The sequence below is a fragment of the Hyposmocoma kahamanoa genome, unplaced genomic scaffold, assembly GCF_003589595.1.
Source record: "Hyposmocoma kahamanoa isolate Upper Pololo Valley unplaced genomic scaffold, ASM358959v1 263, whole genome shotgun sequence".
In the NCBI taxonomy this organism is placed as follows: Eukaryota; Metazoa; Arthropoda; class Insecta; order Lepidoptera; family Cosmopterigidae; genus Hyposmocoma; species Hyposmocoma kahamanoa.
The window spans coordinates 1,745,888-1,766,002 of NW_020653766.1; the positions used below are offsets into that span (position 1 = coordinate 1,745,888).

General features: G+C 36.4%; 1 long non-coding RNA gene across 2 annotated transcripts in view; it reads right to left on the reverse strand.

Annotated features, from left to right (window-relative positions):
- The window catches only part of LOC113228971, a 90,822-nt gene extending 77,007 nt beyond the window's left edge, over nucleotides 1-13,815 (reverse strand). The window contains exons 1-2 of one of the 2 annotated variants that reach the window (XR_003310360.1): nucleotides 13,759-13,815; nucleotides 8,746-8,918 (exon numbers count right to left, since the gene is read on the reverse strand). This is a non-coding gene — a long non-coding RNA (uncharacterized LOC113228971). The remainder of the gene's footprint in view (nucleotides 1-8,745; nucleotides 8,919-13,758) is intronic. The other variant, XR_003310363.1, reaches the window with a different exon arrangement.
- Nucleotides 13,816-20,115: the final 6,300 nt, after the last annotated feature.

Genomic DNA, 20,115 nt, shown 5'->3' on the forward strand with positions numbered 1-20,115 from the left:
ACACGTGAACATATAATAATGTATTTATAATAATATCTAATAATGTAATTTAATTTAATGTATTGTAACTGTTCTTCTTATTTCTACTAAAGATTGTTAGTAACAAATATGGACTACAATTAGTCCATATTTGTTAGTCCATATTCATTTATTTTCAGACCAATGTCTGAGAATAAATGAATTTGAATTTTGAATCTACATGCGTAGCATAGCGGTATATCGCATGCGATATGTTGTCAACCTCCCGTGACATTTATTACAGTCGATAAAAGTATGTTGTCGTTACAAAATTTTATTTTTTTATTGCGAATGCTGAATCGGTAAGATATAGCGTTATTCGTTCTTTTGTTTATTTGATAATTAACGATTGTTATACATTTTGAAGGACAACGGTGTGATGTGAAATTATAGCTATGTTTGTCATGTAATTATCGCCGCGCAAATTGTACCTAATACTTTTAATTGCATCGTTGTAAAACGGCGAAACAAAATACTACGTGCTAGGTAAAGATGTATGGAAGGACAACGTGAGTCTAGATTCCACACAAATATGATTCAAAATGTATTCTATAGAATTTAAGTTTATTTGAAAAGAGCAATCCCTAGAGTTTCTTGCCCGTTCTTCTCAGGGAGGTCAGCTAGTGAACGAGCAGTAGCTTAAAAATGAAGTTTTCAAGTGTAAAAATTTTGCCTATAGAATAAATAATTGATTGACTTTGACTTTAAATTTTTTTTCTATACTCGTTATTTAGGTTAGCGGCCGAGAGATATAATTTTGAAAAATACCTATGGATACTTATGATTTATAAATAAAACAAGTTTATGATACCTATTAATACTTACTTCTAGATAGTAAGTACTGTAAAATGCACAAAATACTTGAGACAGACTTGAGACAATAATTTAAAAAAACACTGTCTAACTACATCCTTAGTACTGGCAGTTAGACAACTAACTAGAAACAAAGTATGACTTACTTTCTACGACTCACATGGTTGTCATAGTATGCGTTTTGCCGCCCTTTCTTACTTATTTAGTTAAGTTACCTTATAATAATAATAATAACGCACACACTCAACATAGCTCCGTACTAGGGAAACCCTGTGTCGCGGGTGCCATGGACACACACATAGGCAACCACAAATTATACCCAAACTCACGACAGAAATAAATGTAGGTCATATAAATATTTTTCCCGGCCCGGGAATCGAACCTGGGACCTCAGCGTGGCAGTCCGGCATGGTAACCGTTCGGGCACGGAGGCAGTTATGTCTAGCTAAATTATTAGAAATGGGTAAAAAGAAGAGCTCTAATGCAGTAACAAGAAAGATTATGGTGAATTTACATTTAAAACGAAAATGGACGTACCGAAAAATCGCTGATCATTTAGAGTGATCTTTAGAGATGGTATGTAACGCCATTAAACCATTATAAAAAACATGGAACATCGGATAAGGTGCCAAGAAAAGGTCGGTCAAGGGAAGACCACTGTTCCTGAAGGCAGGCTGATGACTCGTTTAGCTAAAATTGACCCCTTTCACAAGACGACATTCGCATGTCTATTCCGTAGGTGCCTGGTTGAAGGAAAATTTGTTTGGAAGGGTTGCCACGAAAGTACCACTTCTCAGCAGACAACATATAGGAAACCGTACAGAAAACATGGCAGTTGGACAGTTTATAAATGGAAAAAAGTTATTTTCAGATGAAACTAAAATAAAAATTTGGTAAATTCCGACGGAACGCGATATGTATGTAAGACCAATCAACGAGGCTTTGAATAACAAGTACACTAAAAAGACAGTTAAGCACGGTCCACCTCCTTAATAATTAATCTTGTTCGTGTTTAAGAAAGAAAAAGAAAGAAAGAAAATACATTTATTTGTTTACGACAATGACACCACAAAAGACAAAAGACAAAAAAAGAGAAAACGAAACAAAACAGAACTAATACAAAACACGATCAAAACATTCAACGTAAAACATAAATATATAATTACGAAACAAAAACACAAACAAACACAAAACAAAAATGTATATACAAAAATTAGATAAAATTAAAACATGAACTATTCACACATATAATAAAAGAAGACTAAATATTGAGATACCTTGTGTAGTGCCAGCCGCGGTAACAAAAGGGTCACAAGCTTAGTATTTGCTGGAAAACGCAACGCGTTCCCAGCACTGATTTTCAGTTAAGACCCTAAGTGAGGTCACGGAACAACATATGCAAGCACACTTTGGTATTTGAATAGAACAGTAAAATAATTATATATACGTACATATTAAAACTGTAACAGATGTGTGTGTGTGAGTGTGGGTGTGTGTGTTGTGTATGTTTAAATACTTCCAAATAATTTATGTATAACTATGAAAATACATTATAATAATTAATACGTATACACTATACCTACATCAAGCAACTAATATATTATATAACAAATGACGTGTATAAAAAGTATAAATAAATAGGTGCTGGAAAAAGTTAACACAATCACTTTTGATTTTCCAGCAGGAGAGCCTTAAGCTTGCGCCTAAAAATATTCCTACTAGAAGTGTCATGAAGAGGAGGGGGTAGATCATTCCTGCACTTGGATGACGCAAACCTGAAACTTCCTCTGAAAGCTGCTGTGCGGTGAGTAGGAACGATAGCCCGAACCTTGTATTTTAAACAGTTTCGAGACCAACGAAGTTTGCGATAGAGATACTCAGGTGTCTCGGTTCTCACTACACCGAACAGCAACATAGTGTTGGGATGTTTTTGATGAAACTGGACTGGTCCCGTGAGAAAGATTGAAGGTCTGATGGATTAGTTTCAGCACAAAAGTATCTTATCTGAGATAATGATCCCATATTCCGATGAATATTTGCCAGTGACTTGGATATTTCAGCACGATATACAGCACACAGCGTTAAAGCGTTTCTCAGAGATCGGTGACAGTGTTAAAGTGGCCTGCGTATAATAAATTCAATAGAACATTTGTGGCACTCTATAAAGAAAACATTGTTGACATAAACATATCACCGATATCTTGGAGATGTATTTCTTTGGAAACATGTGCAAAATTGACAGAATCAATGCCGTAACGTCGTTGTAAAGCTGAAATCGACAACAGAAGCTACCTTACCAAATACTAATCAGTTTTGGATGAAATATTTATCCAAATTATTTAAGTTTTTCTTCACTTTGCTTGCTTCACGCGCATAATTTTACTGTTTTTTTTTTGTTTCTATTTACTTGTCCGTCACTGTCCATTGTATTTTAATTCTATCTTAATATATGTTTTAATTTACTAATATTACCGTTCTTTGTTATTGCTAAACTGGTATAACAATACATTTTATGTACCGATGCGTCCTCGTAAATTTTATTTATTTCAGGCCACATGACCATATAATATATACTTAAGGACTAACATACGTACAATATAATGACAATAAAATAAACTAAGCAACTAATCTACACGTATTGAACTTGTCGGCAACGCGTGGCGGCAATCTGGTGTCAGATAACCTGCAATGGAATCGCCGATATATGACACCCTTCGGCCAAAATTCTTCCTTCAGGAAGGCCGACAGATGTTTGGTCGGTACTCTTACTACAAACGAATTGAAATTTACGTGTGGCGGGACTCCAACCGCTCGGCTCTCAGGGTATGGCCGGACGGAGCAAAAAGTTCGATCCTGTAGGTGCTGTGCCACACGGGTTACGGCTGGTGGGCTTCCTCTTCCTTTTCACCACCTTTGTGAAGCCGTTCTCGTCGCATTGATCCATCTGCCTCTCTAGTTTTGCAACTTCAGAGACAGACACACGGGGATTACTTTTACTTTTAGCCGATTGCCCCTTCTCGAGTTTCGCAGTGGTGGGTTAGCTGGTAGAAGCGGCTACAGCGGCAAATGCACGTGTAGGGGCTGACATGTATACGCGTGACGTTTCCGCCGGGGTGGAGGGGCGGGCACGGTGACGCGGAGCATCACGCGCGATGGCAGCAGCGATCTGTGACGCAACCATTCGTGCCGACTCGACACTGCTGATGAATGCATTTTGTACCCCACGACGCATGTTTACATTAGAGACTTCTAGGAGACCTACATACCGAAGCAGCGTTGCTTAATAATGCAACTTGAGCACGCAGCACACGATGTTATCCGAAGCCTCCAATCTACACTACAACTCGGCCAGGCTTGACTTCAGGGAAGTGATATCCTTCAGCAGCCTGGTAACATCGACGTGATCGAAGGTAGCAGCTTGTGCAGTTCCTTCGCCACGAATGTACGCACGTCGTCCGGATCAGTCTCCTTCAGGTGTGATAATATCCAGAGACTCTTCACGCCTCCATCCTTCCGGCGAGATGGCATCTGCTCAGCTTTGCCGAGGCTCTGGAACAACAGCATCTTGCCACTGCTAATTTCATCATCGTTGAAGTTGGATTTGCAGATCAGCACGATGCTGACTTCGTCCATGGTATCGTTGGCGTCTTGGATAAACGCCAAAAGCTCAATGGCTATGAAATGTTAGGAACCCATTGCCACTTACGCGTAGCGGCGTAACTGCGTAGTATACGCTTCCGTTTCCGAACACACACCTTACTGCACTCGTAAATAAGTCGGAGCTCTCTCTATACTCATTAAAAATTAGTTAATAAGATAATTAGTAATGACAATTGAAGTCAAAGTTGGTGTTTCTAATTCGTTAAAAACCAAAGACGAAGATCTGCAACAAGCGTTCCGTGGCTTAGTTGGCATAGCGGTTTGCTAGAAGACGTGGGTTCGAATCCAGCCCGATCGAAGGATTCTTTTTCTAAGTGTTCTTTCTATTAATAATTATAACAAACTAGTGGAGTAATTTCACAAAAATGTGACAATGTGAAAGTGACATTCAATCATGAGGGACATTGTCACTGCGCTCATAACCCTGAGACATAAGTTGAAAAGTCCTATGCGCGACGGTTAACATCAGCTAATGTGTATTGGTTGATGTTCGATCGCTACCCTACTAATGTATTTGTTAAAAGAAATTAAAAAAAAATGTTTTTTCTCAAACATGCTCGGAATTGTTTGCATTACTTTCATAAAAGGAACACGGGAAGTTAATCATTTATGGAGCGTGAGACTCGTTTCCGGCCAAGGCCAGCAAAGCAAGCTGCCCAGTTTTAGTAATTGCGAGAATTAAAAATACCAACGTAAACGTTTACTTAAAAAAAAAAAAAGAAAAAGGCGGTAAAATAAAGTGCTTTGGTATTCTTTTCTGTTTTTTCATCTTTTTTGTATTTTCGTCGTGAAAATGAGTGGGACGAGCGGTAACGAAAATACAGTAATGGATCTCCTCCTAATTTAAAACGAGGCAATATTAGCGATGGAAAACTTGTTGCCGGTCATGAGCAAAGGAAGACACATGAAAACTTATGAAATTTTCAGTCAACAGCAACTAAGGTAAGGTTTGTTCGTATATATATCGTAATGTGTAACATTAAAAGATATTAGTTGTGATACTGTAAATAAACATAACAAACCTTTGTTTGTTTCAGGTTGTTCTAATTTTAGGGATAAACGAGCATGCAGGAGTACAGAGCTCACGAATATCACCACAAAGGACATAGAAAATCATAAATATATTTATATAATATTATACTCTTAGAATAAAAACGCATAGAATGATAGTTTCATATGAAACGAACTGTCACAAGTGAGGCAAAAATCAAATCCATGTAGGTGTAAGCAACTTGTATCTACGCTCGTCGGTACGCACACAAGTATACAAATAATGATGCCATGGAATAACATTTCCCTCGAAAATGGGGAAATTGTATCTTGCTTAACTCATCATTAAATTAAAGGTGCCTACAGATTTGCCCGACATTGTCGATCAGGTGCCTACAGATTTGCTCGATTTTATCGATCGTTATTGTCTATCAGGTGTCTACAGATATGCTCGGTTTTGTCGATCGTTACTGTCGATCGCCAATGTCAAGTGACAAGAATTTTCAAAAAGTTATTTCTATATAATCCTTATGAAAATGGCATTCATATCTGAATACACGATGACCGACACGACATTTCAAATAAATGCAATATGGGAATCATTTTCGAGGTATTCGAGGTGCGCTCATTACGAATATGGCACTCATTTCTAAATCCAAGATGGCGGGCAGGATTTTCGAATAATGGCAAGTTGGGTATCGTTTTCAAGGTATTTGGGGGTGCTCATTACAAATATGGCACTCATTTCTAAATCCAAGATGGCGGGCACGATTTTTCAAGAAAATGCTATATGGGTATCATTTTCGAGGTATTTGGGGATGCTCAATGTGAATATGGTATTATTGTAAATCCAAGATGCCGGGCACGATTTTTCGAATAATGGCATGTTGGGTATCGTTTTCAAGGTATTTGGGGATGCTCATTAAGAAATATTGCTTTTGTTTGATCTGTCGTGTCCACTTTCTTGGATTTAGAAATGAGTACCATATTCGTATTGAGCATCCCCAAATACCTGGAAAAGGATACCCATATAGCAATTTGTGAAAAATCGTGTCCGCCATCTTGGATTTAAAAATAACTGCTATATTCGTAATGAGCACCCCCAAATATCTCGAAAACGATACCCAACTTGCCATTATACGAAAAATCGCGCCCGCCATCTTGGATTTAGAAATGAGAGCCATATTCGTATCTTTATTTCATAGGTAAGCATTATTACACTTGAAATCGTCACAATGGTTAAACTCTACCGCTCATTCGTAAGGCAGATTCCCCCGAGAAGTATGAGCAAGAAACTCTAGGGGTTGCTCTTTGTAAACAACATTTGTACGCATTCAACTTGCAGAAATGGAGGTCAAATGCACACTTACATTAGAATAAAAAGATCTGCAGCCATCGCGATATTGCCTATTCTCAAAAAATTACGTAATATAATTATTTTGAAACAGAATAGCAAAATTGGGAGAAAGAAATCCGTTATTTTGCAACAATTTCGTGTCTTGTTGCAACGAAATTAATTTTCGGTTTTAGTGAATATTTATACAAAAATACAAGTTGAAACGCGTTACTTCCTTGTGGAATGTGATGTTAGTATGTATTTTATGTTTGTCTGACGTATTTTTACACTCATTTACCGCACATTTGGTCATTTTTAGCTAAAATTCTTGATCTGTTCGCGGTGCAAGTTGACCTTGAGCACTGAAGGCCCGCCCGCTCGTGTAGGCCCTTTTGGCGCGCTTCAATTTACTTAGCGTGTGCGGACTAGGTTTCTATGCGTTATTATTCTAAGATTATACTTTTAATATTTAATTTTGTTTCTTCTACTTTTTTTATTATAAATCTTCCTCTCTTTAGTTTTTTATTATTTCCTCGCATTGTTTGAGAAAAGCACTATACACGCCGGAATGAGGGTTGCTTGACTCGTATTAATATAAGGCTTGTAACTCACTCGTCCCCTCCCTCCCTTACTTTCCGGCCTCTGCAGTAATGTACCGACAACGGCACATCAGACTACACATTTTTGTTCGAAAAGCGCCTCCAGTGCAACGGAACAAGATACGTCAACGTGTAGCTTGATGTGTTGTCGTGTGTACTATACCCCTCTATGAAATAAGTGTTCTATTACAATATTCACATTCTATTTATACATTACGTGTTTTTTTACCGTTCTTACTTAATTATGATGTAATGAGATATATTTTTAATGTATAATGCTTTGATAGGTGCAGTTTAACCTGATAGTGTTCTGTAAATTATGATTTAATGTGTAAATTGTTTATACGTTACTGTAAGTACTTTACTGAAATAAAGAAATTTGAAAGAAAAGAAGAAAAACTTTCTCTATGCTCACGTTACTGCTTGGCGACAGAAATAAGGTAATGGAATAAGGAAATAGGTTAAGGCGGCTGTACTTGCCTGGACGAACTCGTTCACAAGGAGCTCTCTATTGCTTGCTAATGATGAACCAAGCTTACCTTTTTGTAAAATATACATACGCTTGACTACAACGTCAGGTAATGTTCAGCGATGATGCGAGCGAATCGTCGCTGATGGTTTTTATACAGCCATCAATTTTAACTTTTTTATTCGAAATTTACTTATAACTACCCGATATGTATACGATTATGAAATTTTTGAGTAAAAAATTAAAAAGAAAAATTTTTGAGTACAAAATTACATAATCTCAGTACAGAGTACTAAAAAAACCGACCTCAAAAGTACGTGGAATTACGTCTATTTGCTAAGTTTTATTGAAATATCCCCTAGTTCGCCACTATAATAAAAATCGGTTCTCGGAAGCCGAAAAACGCCTTGAATTGGAGAAATAGCAAAATCAACCATTAAAATAATTGCTCCTAAATTAAAGTTAGGCGCTATTTATAAAAATGAATCTTCATGCGTGAACAGCCACCCTTAGGGGTGGGTGATTTTCTTCAAATTAAAATGGGACCACTATGGAAGTACCCCCTTTCCAACAAAAAATAATCATGAAAATTGGTTCACAAATACCGGAGTTATCGCGTTACATACAAAAAAAAACATACAGTCGAATTGAGAACCTCCTCCTTTTTTGAAGTCGGTTAAAAATAATCAACTACCAAGTTTTTTTAAACCTATACTAAATATTTTAAATCACTATATTTTAAAGATTTCTTGCTTATTGTAAAATTCTTATATATGAGATTCTGGTACACCTATACCTATCACGATATGACAGTAGTAAAAATGTTCTATCTACATAGTAAAGAAAAACTGAACACTTACAATGATGTTACTTGGAGTGGCAAGGAGCTGGAGCCCTGCACGCAACGTAGACCTTTTTGGTGCACCCTGTGACGGTGCCCAATATGAAGAGGAGGCCAGAGATAAACCACAGGATCTTATACGCAAAATCCATTGTCAGCACTTGCGGAGACTTGCACCATATCTTACACGATCTGTTGACAACTGGTCACGTTAGACAGAAATAAACACGACGTCATACTAAGGGTGGCCTCAAATTGGAGCAGTGAAAGATGCCACGTACATTACATACGTTACGATTTACAAGATAAGGTTGTACTTGGATGCAATTAAGGAATGGAGGTTCCTAACACAGGCCCTAACAAGCCTAAATGGAAACATCTGCCCCTGTATTATGGCCTATAAAATGAACGAATAAAACATTTTATTTTATTTATTTACATTTTCTCGGTAAAGTCTGGAGAATCGTCGTGTCACTGATATACCTCTAGATATGAGTCGACCGTTTTCAATCGACACTAAATAATTCAAACAGTAGCACCTGTACCAGATGACTCGGGACACGGGCCTCTGAATAATTCGAACTGAACGAACTATATATTGCAAATATTTGTCAATTATGTGTTACTATATACTGTTAGATTACATAACAATGAATGATAACTTAAAGTATATTTTTTAAAGTTGCAAGACTCTTAAGTAAATTATATAGTTACGTTTTAGTGTTCTTCATAAATGAAATACTGTTTATTTTGTTATATATGCAATAGGAATGAAGTTATTTAATGTTTCACTAATTTAGATATAAGGAATATGATTATAATAACATTCATTCTAATTATTAATAAAATAAATTGGTAATTGCTACAACCCACGAGAACTGTCAGTAGTTTTAAGTTTTGTGGCCGTAATGGCGGCGGACGATGGAATGTATTGGTTTTTCGGGAAGAATATATTGTTTTAGTGTGTGTCTACAGTTTTATTTAACAAGAAAAGTTTTCAATACTTTATACTGAATTTGGCTTATCGTCGCCTTACTTTCTCACTCTTATCTTAAAGCAGAAAGTTACTGTAATGCAAAACAATGCATTGTATCATTGACCTACGAAAAAAATGTCCGAAGTTAACCTATACTAACGTAGCGACAAGTAACGAAATATAAAAAAACTTAAACATTTAATTTAAATTGTAACGTCATTGCAGTACTGCCTAATTTAGCTTGCAACAATTTAAAGGGCACGAAAACACCACATTCAGCTTTTACTGGAAGCTTAATAAAATGCACCATATTTAATATATAATGTACCGATATTCCAACTAAACGTAAACTCATATATCCGTAATTCCGAAAAGCGATTTATAATAAAACCGTTACGCTTTCAAGTAATTTTGTTGCTTCTCACAAAGCCAAAATTAGCTTTTGTTTTGTAATATTCCTAAAGAAATACATTTGATATGATGAAAATCCGAGCTAACGTTATTTCGGGCAAATGTATTTTTTGACTTCTGATAGGTAATCTCAAGCCGTAAAACGAGTACAACAATATTTTTTTAGTTATTGCTTTAATAAAAAGTCACAACAGTTGGAACAATTGAAAAAGACCAAGAAGTTTATTAGCTTCTTGAAATTGACGTAATGGGTCTCTTTCCATCTTTTGCGCATGCAATGTGTAGAAAAAGGACAGTTAGCTATTTGATTATTTTGTTTGCTTTTGTAATTTATATTTACGATTAATTTATATATAAATTAAATACTATACAATTGTACAAAATAACACTTTTAAATGACAAGTATGATAACACAATATATTTGTTTAGTGACAATATGATACAAAATCCTGTTTTTACACTTTACTGCAGTAATTTTTACAAGTTATTTATACCGGGTGGAAATTTGTAATGCCACCTGGAGGGAAAGTACTTGTTGTGATGAATTGTATTACAAATCGTATTCTGAACCTCAGCCTTCAAAATGAATTCGCTAAAAGATTAAATTTGTGTATCCAAGAAAATGGAACTCATTTTTTTTCGTTTTATTAAAATACGTTAAGATTTCATAGTTTTTTTTTCATTTAATTAACCAATTTTGTGAGAGATTTTATTCTTACAATTAACCCTATCGATCGATGCAATAAAAGTGCAGTGTGCATTTTTTTCAGATTAAAGCGGGTTCGATTCCCGCGTGTTGCTATAAATTATCGAAAATTTATGAATCCAGTTTTATTTCTTTTAAAAAATAAAGGAATGTTTCCTTTAAGTAAAAATTTCTATCTCCAGTATTTTTGACTACTTTCCCTCCAGGTGGCATTACAAATTTCCACCCTGTATAGTACTGCATGATTGACAACCGCGCTGTCAGTAACAAACGAAGACTGTTGCGCGATTGACGCTCTGTATGATATTTTAACGCCCTATAGGTGCGGACACTTTTTAGCGCGAACCCGACGTCCATTTGTTAGGAGGTCAATGCCTTCTCCTGAATAATCACTCTTTATGAACACTTCACCATTTTATGATTTTCTTGGTTTATCTCGCCGCGCTCAATAGATGGCGCTCATAAAAACTAGTTCAACGCGCCATCTATTGGCCCAATGTTGAACTTTCTTGTCACTATGTTGACATAAGAAAACTTCGTTCAGCCCGTATGCCATGCTAGTTTAAAACCGTCAATCTTCTCTCGATAATTCATATAAACGTCCTCAGATACACATGGTGACATGTGCGACCATCCTTTCCTTGAGTAGAAACTCAAGTCACGGGAGCTCTATACGTGACAAGCCAGCATTGTACTCTATCATCATTACAGCGAGTAATAAATAGTAAATTCACAAAATATGGCGGATTAACTTGTTTGTTTCTAAGGCCCATTAGCGGAACAGAAAAGGGTCATAATTTCAGCATCCGTATAGTATTTCTATGTTACAGTTAAGCGGTGTTAAGTTGTCAAAATATTGCAACGGGTATCTCGCGCTTTGGTAGATAATATAGACCTAACTAGCCATTGATTGGATTGTACGAAAGAAGCACTATGAAAACTGCTTTTACTTCGGCATAAATCGCTTTTTGGATTATTTTTTCGGATAGACTAGACCTAAATAAACAGTTTTTGTTATTATAATTTTTTCTCTGCACCTTGTAGTTTCCGAGAAAATTAAGTTTCCATTTACTAGGGCTCCAGAACTTAGTCTTAACTGAATTTAGTTAGTAGAGTCTTTAAAGCCTTAGGTTACGCGATATGCGCCTACCGCTGAGTGTGTCGCCGACTTGCAAGCGTTAAGACCAAGTCTTTCATTTACATTACAATCCTTGTACATCCCCAGCATTCGGTTCGGCACGTCTGCACACTGCCGGTAACGTTATTTTTACCTCTCCGAGTGCGTGCTTTGGTTTCTTTTTGTCCAAGCCCCTGGTGTCATTAGTCAGATTTAGTAGGCTTATTATAACGTAGGAATTTTTGATTTTGTATCAGATATATCTGTTACGTAGCAAGTATAAAGTAATTGTAATAATAAATAAAAGTAAAAATAAACTGAGGCGCAGAGAAAACAAAAAAAAAATTAAAAGAAGGTGTTCTTTTTAGGTTTAACTGCCTCTGTGGCCGAACGGTTACCATGCCGGACTGCCAAGCGGAGGTCCCAGGTTCGATTCCCGGGTCGGGAGAAATAGTTGTATGGCCTTCATTTATTTCTCTCGTGAGTTTGGGTGTAATTTGTGGTTGTCTATGTGTGTGTTCATGGCACCCGCGACACAGGGTTTCCCTAGTGCGGGGTTATGTTGAGTGTGTGCGTTATTTATTTATTTATTTATTATTTATCGTACAAACATATACAATAAACATTCGCTTAGACGAGGAAAGTTTTTTATATTCTTTCGATAATCGTATCTTCGAGACGAGAAACTCTCTCCATCTAAATGGGCCTTTATAACCATATATCAAAGTTAAAAAAAATACCGTTTCCATAGTACCCCCTTTCCTACCGTCTATGTAGTAAACTATGAAAGTATGGCATTACCACGAAAACAACGAAACAAGACATTTTGTTGAGCAAAGTACCTACACTTTCTTTCAATGGTTCACCAGAATCATTAAAAATAACTATATTTCAATTTTTCCAATCGCCTAACCTACAACATACCCAACGGCATCCCACTGTCGCATTACAGCAAGATACTAGAAAAATTTTTAATTATTATAATTTTTTTAATTTATATAATAATAATAACGTACCCCCACTTTGGGGAAACCGTGGGTGCCATGGACACACACAGACTCATCGGTTCACAAATGTCGGAATTGAGAATCTCCTCCTTTTTTAAAATCGGTTAAAGCCAAAACGATTTCTAAGAAAATAAAATATATCCTGTTATATAGTCTATACTGCCGTCCATTTACCAAAACGCGGCAAGTGGTTAAACATGCATTTTGAATAGCTTCAGGGAGAGCTCAAAATTTTCTATTTAGCAACAAAGTTATTTAACGAGAAGTTATTTAACGAGAAGTTATTTAACGAGTCGGACATTTCGGAACTTACCATAATTATATACATAGCTAAAATATCCATAAGCAATGTCAATATTCTAAAACTAGGTTATGGTCTTTTATGATATCTCAAAAATTCTCTTGTCACATAGCCGCGTGCTTAGTCAACGTAGGTACTCGATCGTAATCGATAGATTTTAGCAAAACTATTTCTCAAAATGACTCGCAAGAAATCTGATAGCACCTGACGCTTCTCGCACCTCTCTCGAGAAATGCAAACGTTCTAACAATACCTATAAGCAAATAAAATGTGACAGCCGCGTAGCTCTTGATAAATGGCGTCATAGCAGACGCCATTTTACACAAAGATGACGGAAATATATCAAGTGTTGGAACGTGTAAATGATAGTAGCCGTATTGTATCGTGTGATGGTTCCCCTGTTCCAACCTTTGATAATGTAATCAAGTCCTTAGAAATCATGGAAACATCGCTTCCAGCCGATATCTAACAAAAATAAATAGGTGTATGACAATAATTCTTTTTAGTTACTTACAAAAGGTGTGTTGAATTTCAAAGCACTCTGCTATTCTAGTTTTTGTTTCACGGAAATTTTGTTTGCTAGGATTTTGTCGAATTTTTTACTGTTGGTGTGATTTTTGATCGAACTGCCAAATGGAATTGCTTTGAACCTGATTTAAATAGTTGACAGAGAGTGTTACTCACCAGTCTAATTGTGTCGAAAGAGATTGCATATGTATTCAAGTATGGCAGATTGGAAATGCATTGTATCTTCTTGAGATTTATTTTAATATTATCTATCAATGATCTTATTTTTCTATCGAAGAATTAATTATAACATTTGTTAGCCTATCTATATACAAAGGCACAAATATGTTTAAAGGAATGATATTCAAAATTTCCCACTTACGAGGCTTAAAACTATTGTCAAACAAAAACTGTGTGCTAAAGGCTATTTAAACAGTTTCTGCGTACTTGGATGACAAAAATCCGTGGTAGTGATCAGTTTAGTTCTTGCAAGTATTCTCGATCTAATAAGATATTTGGAATAAATATTGTAAATGTTGAATGTATTCCATATGTATTCAAATGTATATTTACAAAGAGCAACCCCTAGAGTTTCTTGCTCATTCTTCTCAGGCGATTCTGCTTTACGAATGAGTGATAGAGTTTAATAAATTTTTTTTCAACACATTTAAAGTGTAATTTGCTTACCTATGAAATAAAGATGACTTTGAATTAGAATTTGTAGTTCCCATCAATATATTTCTATGCAGTTGTTTGTGTGCGGGTTGCCTCACTATATTTTCCTAAATAATACAGGGCTTTTTATTTAATTTCTTACATTTCCAGACCCATGTTGTGACTCGAACTGTAATCCACAGCATTGAAAGACAAGCGTACTTACTCACAACCAGACTGTCCCTGCTTGTATATTTACGATTCTATACTCCATTAAAATAAAATACCCAAGCCGGTTTACAACACGCTAACATTAGCGTTTATTGTTTATTTAATGATCTCACTGAACGTTTTATGGTTAAGTTTTAACTGTATAAGAATAGACATAGTTATATTTAACCGTATAAAACGTGTCTAGAGTATTATTTATGTGATGACAGCAAGATGTTGACTGTTGAGTATGATGAACAGAAACTATATCAAGTTGTAATGTAATATGACCCAGATCCTTGATTATTGGCATGCTAAGAACTTCCTGGAATCTTCAATACGTGGAATGGATTTTCTGAAACGCTTCATTTGAGCTATGAAATAGATTTTTTTCAAAAAAGCAACGTTTAACGAGTTCTTAGGTTTTCGCGAATGTTACACATAGGAAATGAAACTATTTTTCCGTGTCTAAACCGCGTGTTTGTTTTTTTTTTCAAAAAAACCAAACGTTTCGGAAAAATAGTTTCATTTCCTAAAAGCAACTTCTTTTGGCGCCATTTCGGGTTGCATATGTGGTACTCGACAGAACTTAGGGCGTCATGAGATCGACGAACAGTGACTTAAATGGTGTCCAGTGAAATATTTTTTTTATTTACTTATTTATTTCAGGCAAAATGACCCATTTATTATACCTGTCGCGTCCAGCCTCCATGAATGATCAGCGTCCTGCCTCCATGGATGACCTACTAGACTGACAGGAATTCGAAATTAGACTGACTTTCTTTTGGACAAAAGACGACGACCTACCTTCCTTTCTTTGACAAAGGACGACGAGGGCAGTCCTGACTATACCTCAGACGCGAGCAGGCGACTTCTCCTTACTGAATTGTACAGACAGACCGTACAATACCTATACTTCAAGGACTAACACAATAAAATGTAACAATATAATAAAACACTTTATTTATTTACATGTATGGACTGCGATGTGTAACGCCACTTGGGTGTCCGGTAACTGGCCTCGAAAACGTCCATAAATTGACACCCTTCGGTCAAAACTCCTCATTCTTGAAGGTCGACAGATTTTGAGTTGGTTATCTCACCATAAATTAATTAAGATTCTTGTGGCGGGTCCCCATGATTTATAATTCATTTATTCATTGTGTGTGAACAGAGTTGTTACATAACAGTATTCCAGCATATGAACCCCGTAAGGGCACTTCAATGAAAATATCTAATTAATTATTAATCTCGTATACAAGCTGTCATTAATCATTACAATTATTATGAAATTTAACAAAACCAATGTAAAAGTTTAGATCACAATAATTAACATTAATAAGCATAATAAGTGATACAATTTTTTTATCATTCAGTTAATTAATTTATGGTCCAAATTCGACAAAATAATGCTCGAAGAAAAAAATTATTAACACAAAAAAATAATAGTCTTAAAAATGTTCGTAAATTATGATAATTTTATTATGTCAGAAACGTGATAAAAATTAAGGTATGCCAAAACCAGTTGAATAATAAGTAAATGTCAATAATTAAGTATAAAAACCATTGACTTACAAATAAATGGACGACGGGTGTAATACAAAAAACCACGAAAAAAATGTCGCAAGTCAACCTATTTAAACGTAGTGACATGTAAAGGAATATGAAAAAGCTAAAACGTTCAATTTAAATTGTAATGTCATCGCAGTACTGTCTAATTTTGCTTGCTTCGCTGTCAGTCGAACAAACGAAGACTAAAGCGTGAATGACGCTCTGTATACGATTTTAACGCCCTATAAGTTCGGACACTTTTTAGCGCGGACCCGACGTCCATATAATTGAATATATAAATGACTTACAAGTCAATGATAAAAACATAAAACCTATATATGTCATGTCATGAAAGAATGTTTATAGAGAATTATTATTAATATTTATTCAGTTATTGCCTTACCATTCAAATATTCACCAATTGTATAATAAGTTTTTGTGTTAGCAGGTCTTTTAGTTTATTTATAAATGATGACGTATTTTGTTTTTATTTGATGTTTTCAGGTATTTTATCGAAAATCTTAATTACCATAGGGGTGCTGGATCCATACATTTCCAATTTTGATGTTGGCATGATTATTTGTCTTGGTATCTTGCGGGAAAGCGACGTGATGGGGCTCCCTGTTTGGGTAAAAATTTGGATATTATCTTACATATTTGGCAGTTTCTAGAATGTATATCTGTGGTAATGTTAATATTTATAAATATAATACTTAAAATATAGTTTATAGCTATCGATATTCTTTAAATCTTTTATGATTCATATACATTTCTTCTGTAGGATTAATAGTGAATCTACTTGCGCATTATTTCCCCACAAAATTACCAATTACCCCAACCGCCAGACCCTCAGGGTAGGTGACTTTCATCATATATTATACTCCACAATATCTGCAGACTTTGTGGAGTAATGACGCCGTGAGACGTAGAACAAAGTCGTCGGTACCAGACGTAATAGATAATTAGCCAATCTTGGCGGTACCACTTAGGTTACGACTAGTTTAAAACCGTCCTCGTCGCACTGATCAACTAGTCTCGGCGGTACTAACGACACAGCTCCAGAAATGAGTTCCCATTTCCAACATAGCATCTAGCCTTCTGAATTACAAGGTCCTCTTGGAAACACAAGGCTTTTAAAAGCTGACAACGCATAGGCAACTCTTCTGATGTTTTCGAACAAGTTGTGCGTCTGGTGGTAAGCGACACGCTGGTTCATAGCAGTTGCATTGTTACTCAGAGCTTAAATGCCTCATCGGGACGCCTTGGCGTCGTCGCCAGCAGTAGATCGTCTACCTCTGGCAACCGACCGTCGCCAAACGAGTAGTCAAGTCACATATGTCGAGTGCCTAGTCAATCATTCGTTTACGTCGTCAGGAATGGACGTAGAAGAAATCGCTCTAATTTATTACGTACGACGCAAAAATATTAGAAAGAACAAAAAAAAGAAATTATGGGTACATCCTTTCATATCAGATCGAAGCTGGTGTTTTTTCAAACTACACATAATTACTTAATTTGATGAATTTGATGAATGGAAATGAGTATAAATCATTTGAATATGCAAGATAAAATAATGAGAAAATCTATAAGTCCAGAAGAAAAACTATAAGCACGGCCTGTTTTCTATCTCCACGATGAATCTTTCTGTATCGAAAGTCATATATTTTATACATAGCCCGGTGAGGCAGGGTTCTATTATGGGATCTACTTGCGAAGATCTGAGAGACATTGCCACTGCGCATGTCACTCTTAAACATAAGTTGACAAGTCCCATGTGCCCGTAATTTCAAAAGCACCTTTACCTTTCAAACCCGGAATGTGACTGCTACTAAAGGTTGCAAATGATTTTTTTTAAATTCTAATGTAAGTGTGCATTTGACCTCCATCTCACCTGATGGAAAGTGATGATGAGGTCGACGATGGAGCATGCACACCTAGATAATGCCTATACACTCTTGCCTTGAAAAGGTCCAAGTTATAACGTTCAGGGAACAAGTATACAGGCAGGGAATTCCACTCCGTAGCCGTTCGTGTTATGAATGTGGTAGCGTAACGCTTCGTGCGAATCTTTGGAATATCTACAACATAGAGGTGGAAGCCAAGCCTACGCCTAGTTCCCCGACGATGGAAAGGGGAAGGCGGAATTCAATCGTGTAATTCCATCGCACACTCTCCGTGATATATCCTGTAGAATACCGATAAGCAGGCAACTTTACGGCGGTGTTCAAGGCTCTGCAGCTTCGCCTCTACTGATGACCACCTCAATCAAGTGGCTCGTCTACTTGTTTGCCTCCTAAGTAGGGTTGCCAAACGTCCGGAATTTTTGTATGAAATGATGACGGTGATGTATAAAAACCTGCATCAGCAACAACCCTGCTTGGTACCATAAAAAAAGTCTATTTGTAAGTTAACCATTACGCTACAGTTACTACACTTTTCGGAGCCACGTGCGCTGCGCGTGCGCCGGCACGCGCAGTTTTATTTATAACAATTTGTATGCTCAGTAGCTCTATAGGTGCGTATAGCTTCCGACCCGAATCGCATTCCATAAACACTTGGATCAATTTAGCAATGTTTGTCTTCATTGCCTATTTCTTAGGTGTAAATTCAAAGTCAAAATATTCGTTCAGCGTTCAACAGCGAACATATTCATTTAACTAAGGCATATCTACATTTTTTTTAATAGAAAAAGTCACCATTATCATTAAATCGTTATATCACTATTTTTTAACATTTTCTTTTTAATCTCTGACACAATAAGAGGGAGTTATACTTAAATTCAAACAATCTCCAGTAGCATTAGAGCTTCTTGTGAAAGAGCTTCAATAACTTTACGTTAATGAAATAAATTAAATTCAACTGGATTCATCCCCTAATTTTCCACCCTTGAAGGTGGAATATCTTCTTCAAATGGAACCACTACTAAGATATCCTCTTTGTAACAGAAAAGTATCATCGAAAGCAGTTTACAAATAACGGAGAAATTGCGTAACTTAAACACAAAAAATACAGTCGAATGGAAACTTTCTCCTTTTCCGGTTAAAAAAGGTATTTATTATAGAACGAGATACGTGTGGCGCACTATAAGTTTCCGGAATGAATAAGAAAAAAATGCTATAAATGGACAGAAATGAATTTATTGTTTCTCAAAATATTCTCCGTTAGCGTTAATGCACTTTTTCATACGAATAAACCAATTTTGAAAACATTTATGCCACTCTTCCGTGACAATCTCTGAAACATATTTTTCATACTCTTCGACAGCCTCTTCAGGTGATGAAATTCGTTGACCGCGTAACTGGTTCTCAATTTTTGGAAATAAATAAAAGTCACAAGGTGCCAGGTCGGGATGACTCATAAGGTTAAAGTTGTTCACCTTCAACAATTCATTTGTCTGTCTGGCCGTGTGAAAGCTGGCATTATCGTATGATGATACGGCGTTTACGCTTATTTTTACGGAGTTTGTCAATAACTTCCGGCAAACAAATGATCGTGTACCAATCACTATTCACGGTGCAACGATTCTCCAAAGCAACAGTAGCCACGTGTCCAGTTTTATTAAAAAAAGAAACAATCATCCGCTTAGAGGCACTTTGCACACGCGCCACTTTGGTTGATTTCGGCTCATCTCGAAAGATCCATACGCTCGATTGTTGCTTTGTTTTGAGATCGTAACTACTGTCCCATACCAAATTTGACGCCCCTTCGTTGAATCTGGTAAGCATGGCATTGCACCAAGAGACGCGATCCGTTTTTTGAGCCTCATTCAAATTCTGTGGGATCCACCGATACTTTTACACATCCAAAAGTTTGTGTAGTATTGATTGTATTTGACTCATGCCTATGCCTAAAGATGCCCGAATCTCATGATATGTCACATTCCTATCTGTTTTGATCATACGGCGCACAGCATCGATGTTTTTGTTCACAGCAGTGGACGGGCGACCAT